General features: G+C 48.4%; 1 non-coding gene across 1 annotated transcript; it reads right to left on the bottom strand.

Annotated features, from left to right (window-relative positions):
* Positions 1-900: 900 nt before the first annotated feature.
* Positions 901-972, bottom strand: TRNAA-AGC. Its single transcript has one exon. It is a non-coding gene; the product is annotated as a tRNA-Ala (tRNA).
* Between the last annotated feature and the right edge of the window lie 4264 nt (positions 973-5236).

The following is a 5236-nucleotide window of genomic DNA, read 5'->3' on the forward strand; positions in this document are numbered from 1 at the left end:
GAAGTCCTTCCAAATGTGGGATGCCTTCAGGAGAGGGAAGAGGAGGGGATTAGGGGATATATCGCTATTTTCTGATTGTCCTCAGCTCACGGGATCCAATGCTTTACAGCTTTCTTAGCCTAACTCTAATTAAAGGCGGGAACAGTAAGAAAAGCATTAAACACAGGGAGAAGGTACAAAGAAAAAGAGACCCGAAGGAGGTCGTGACAGTGTGTCTCTCTTCCGTTTGCTTCTAGACTCAGAAAGACTAAACAAACAAACAAAGCCAGAAAAGCTCAGAAAAAAAAACAAGGTGCCTAAAGAAAAGTTCCTGTGGACCTCGCGTGGTTTCCTTCTTTTTGTGTTTCTTGTTTTCAATAAAACTGCGAGATGTCAATCAAATGAGATGGAGCTTCTGAACTGGGTGCCTGGCTTTGTTTTTTATGGTTCTGAAAGCCTGAGTTAGTTTCCCTCTGTCGCCTATTTTTTAAAAAGTTTTATTGACATAATTCGCAGATCATACATCTCAATTGTTCATTAATATTCGAAAGAGTTGTGGAAGTGCTTAGCATGCATCATCACCACAATCAACTTTAGGCATTTCTTCCTCGTACTTGTTAGCCGCCCCCATAAGCCATCAATTTCCCCATTCATACCCCGGGTAAATTATTGATCCAGTTACAGTCTTTAGATTTACCTATCCTGGATTTTACATACAAGAAAACACACAAAAGGAAAAGAAAAAAAATTTTTTAAAAACAAAAAACCTGTTTCCCGTTTCTTGACGCACTGTGATACCAAAAATCTGCAGCAGAAACGCGGGGACATTGAAAGTAAAATGGAGTCGAAACGTTTTCCGTGTTAGTTAGACTGAAAGAAAGCACTCCTACAAATGCAGAGACTAGGCCTTGGGAGCAAAAATGGAGGTGCCGGGGATTGAACCCGGGGCCTCGTGCATGCTAAGCACGCGCTCTACCACTGAGCTACACCCCCTCGCAGGAAGAGCGTGTCAGAAATATTTCTATGACTTGTGATTGCCGTCTTTTTTGGCAGCGTCTGGAGAACTTTCATTTTGCCAAATTCAGTCTTGGAACATTCTACGTTGAACCCGGCTTCGTAACTCCTCCGAGAGACTACACACTGAATGCCTCCGTTTTGGGGTCCACTTGGACGGGAGAGGCAGTCCTGTCTGGCCGTCCCCAGGAAAACCTCTCCTCCTCTTCTTTTGAGATTCTCTCCTCGGGGTAAAGATTGCAAGAGAATCTAGTCGAATGCAAGAGGGTAAAGAGAAGAAAACGCACAAGGGGCCGTGAGGATTGAGCGCCAGGTGGGAGAGAAGACCAGAAGGGAATTGCAGACCTCTGATGGCTGTTGCCTAGCAACCAGGCCCGGACGCCCTGCGGGGTCCAGCCCGGCGCGGGGCCCTGGAGAACCACAGAGACGCGCCTGGGAAGAGAGAACCTGGACGCACCCTCGAGAGCAGCGCCCCCTGCCGGGAAGGATCCACCCCGTTGAAAAAGCACGCAGGTGGGGGTGGTTCACCTGTGAATGGGAACCCTGGTGGCGCTGTGGGTTAAGCACCGGGCTGCTTGCTCCAAGGTTAGTGGTTCAAACGAGGAGAAAACGGCGGCTGTCTGCGCACTCCATGACAGGGGGCACGAAAGCAATTGCTCTGTAAATCCTCCTACCTCCATACACCAGGGTGGGCAGCCTCTGGAGTCCTTCCACTCCGAGGTACGACTGGCAGGCTAAGGTTTCCTCTGCCATCGAGCCGGTTGCGACTCATAGCAACAGTCAACCAGAAATTAGTACCTAGAGAAAATCCTAAATCTGATTCCCTCGTAAGGTAGTTAGTTTATTGTGCCAACCTGACCGATAAACACGTGGGGTTAATTGAAGGGTGGGGGGATAAATGGCTCAGTGAGCCTTGCCTTTGAAGTTCTGGGGTCTCTTGCTTTCTGATGGTTGGACCAGGGTGTGGCTGCCTTAGCTAGTTCCCTGCTTCAGCTGACAAGGCTCACTTTCTGCAAGACATCCCTGAGAAGAAGCCACATGGACCTACCCCGATGCAGCCCTGGGTGCTGGAGCAGCCGTGTGGAGACCCCTGCCAGATGCTTACAAGTTCACTGACAGCTTTCCGCCTGCATTCGGCGTCACAGTGTGTGTTTTGTGAGATGGAGGAGGACTTTGTCAATTGGTGTTGGGCATATGGGCTAATGGACTTGTGGGTTTGGGCAGCACTGGGTTGGGATGTTTTCTTGATGTGCACTTACCCTTTATATAAAACTCTGTTATACATGAGTGTCTGAGGATTTGTTTCTCTAAAGTACCCAGACTAACACACCTCTCATCTCTGAGCTTCCTGCCAGATTCCCTCCCGCCCATCAGACCTGGATGAGAAACACCCCCACCCCCTTACAGGGCAGGGTCGAACTACCCCTGTGGACTTTTCGAAACTGTAGATCTTAAAAAGGGGAGCAGAAAACTCCACTGTCCTCCCTCAGTGGCTAGTGCTTTCACACTGCTGACCTGGAGGTTAATCTCCCAACGCATAAGCCAGCAGGGCTCCAGGGCTGTACTTAACATAGAGACTCTAGAATGCTTGGGGCCGAGCATCTGGACAAGAATGTTTTGGGGAGAAGACAGGAAGGGAATGGGGGCGAAGGAGCAGGATCAAGAAACTGAAGAAATTGGAGGAAAGGCCTGAGAAAGTGGTCATTGGCCAAACTGAAGGAATGGGCTTCCTAGTCCCTGGTTCAGACACTAAGCAAGGTCCATCAGAATCACCTAGAGTGCCTGCCGACACAATCGTTGGAGGCAACACTGTAGAGCAGCGGTTCTCAACCTCTGGGTCGTGACCCCTTTGAGCATCGAAAGACTCTTTCACGGGGTTGCCTAAGACCATCAGAAAACACATATTTCTGATGGTCTTAGGATCTGAGACACCGCTCCTCTGTCGTCTTCAGGCGAGTCCACCCACATGCAGTTACACCCATATGTGAGTACCTGGCGTGAAAACTGTTACCCATGCTATACAATGCTTCCACACAAAAGTTCATTTATTTGTCATTAGAAATAAATATTTCACAATGTATAATTACATATTGTTTTTGTGATTGATCACTATGCTTTGTGTTCAATTTGTAGCCATGAAAATACATTCTGCCTATCAGATATTTACATGACGATTCATAACGGTAGCAAAATGACAGTTATGCAGTAGCAACGAATATAATTTTATGGTTGGGGGTGGTCACCGCAACATGAGGAACTGTATGAAAGGGTCACAGCATGAGGAAGGTTCAGAACCACTGCTGTAGAGTTTCTGACCGTGTAAGCTTGCCCTGCATGGGGCCCGAGACCTTGCAGGTGTGTCAGTTGCCCAGGTGATAACAATGCTGGTTCGGGGACCAAGTTTCAGAGAAATCCAACTTGTTTTGTCAAAGACTGACATGGCTTTGAGGACATCTGTCAGGCATCCTTGGATGGGCTGAGTATTGCTACATCGCACCCTGATGTCCAGTGGCCTACAAATGGTCTGTGGTTCTCCACTCAGCACTCCCCACCTCATTCACAATGATATGATTTTTTGTTCTGATGATGTCTGGTGCCTGATGTCTTCGATACCTTGTGATCGCACAGGCTGGTGTGCTTCTTTCCTGTGGGCTTTGTTGCTTCTGAGCTAGATGGCCGCTTGGTTACCTTCAAGCCTTTAAGACCCCAGATGCTATATCTTTTGATAGCCGGGCACCATCAGCTTTCTTGGCCACATTTGCTTATGCACCCATTTGTCTTCAGCGATCATACCAGGGAGGTGACCACACAATGATATGATTTTTTTGTTCTGATGATGCCTGATAACTGATCCCTTTGGCACCTCATGATCACGCAGGCTGGTGTGCTTCTTCCCTGTGGGCTTTGTTGCTTTTGAGCTACATGGCCGCTTAACCTCTGTATTAGGTTCTTAGCCACACTTCAGTGCCTTCAGAAAGCATTGCAAGGAACCCAACCGTGTGGTTGTCCGGTAGCAATGTTGGTGTCCAAGTGTGGTGGATCACCTGTGTCTGGTTAAGGCTGCTTCTGCTGCAGTGGCTTAGCTCCTTGATGTAAATCCCAGGCAGATGACAAAGGACCCTCTGTGTTTTGCAAGATTCCCAGAATATGTTTCTGAATTAAGGATGTGAGAGGGCTTTTACTCAGAAAGTGTGAGGTTCAACCCCTGACTTACCTCTCTCCTACACACACACACACACACACACACACACACATTTATTTCTACTACCAAGTGGGAAATAGTCAATTCTGCTTGCTCCTGGAGACCCTTCTGCCAGCATTTGCAGTGGGGTTTTCTGCTACTCACTTCTCTTGACTCAAAGGGAGTCTGAAGAGCCGATGGTGAGTCAGAGTTGCCTGAGACCTTAGATCCCTTCATTCAACATCTCATTAATCAGCCCAGATTAAGACCCCAGGTGTCCTCTATCCTACTCCAGGGAAGAAGGCATGCGGGGTGACTCCTATAATCATTCCAAAGAAAAATGCGTGAGGCCTGAGCTAGCAGACAACTTAGGAATGGAGAGGAAGGGGCTGATTTGAGACTGAAAAGGAAAGTGTCCACACACAGGTGGTTTTGAAGAGCAAGAAGGATGAAGGCAGAAAGACACAGATGCGTAAACATCTCCGTTGAGCTACAGAATGGGGTGGGTGCTCTCTTTTCTCCTATTTCTTGTAGATCCACAGTGGCCAAAAGACCAAAGAAAGTACAACCAAGTGCTCCTTAGATGCAACGATGCGCAGGCTTTCTCTCACATACTGTGGACAAGTTATCAGGAGAGACCGGTCGCTGGAGAAAGAGATCATGCTTGGTAAAGCAGAGGGGCATCAAAAAAGAAGGCCTTCAACAAGATGGACTGACATGGTGGCGCATCCACGGGCTCAAACATAAGGACCATTGGGGAAGCGGGGCGGGACTGGGCACTGGTGCACCTGCTGTACACGGTAGCATCGCTATGAGTTGGAACCCACGCAACAGCACCGACCCACGACAGGTGTGGGCGGCCAAACCGTTCCTTCCGTAGAAATACTGCGCACACATCTCCCCAGGCACTAGAATTTGATCGTGACATGTCTTGTTTTGCTCATTTTGCTTGGCATTTGAGGGCCGCTGTTGTGCAGTGATCCCTTAGCTATTCACCAAACAGGTTCACCTTTTTCCTGGGAACGCAAATAGACTACAGTTCCCAGACTCCCTTTGACACAG

The sequence above is a fragment of the Echinops telfairi genome, unplaced genomic scaffold (genome assembly GCF_000313985.2).
Source record: "Echinops telfairi isolate 266 unplaced genomic scaffold, ASM31398v2 ScPeMD7_7441;HRSCAF=8479, whole genome shotgun sequence".
Classification (NCBI taxonomy): Eukaryota; Metazoa; Chordata; class Mammalia; order Afrosoricida; family Tenrecidae; genus Echinops; species Echinops telfairi.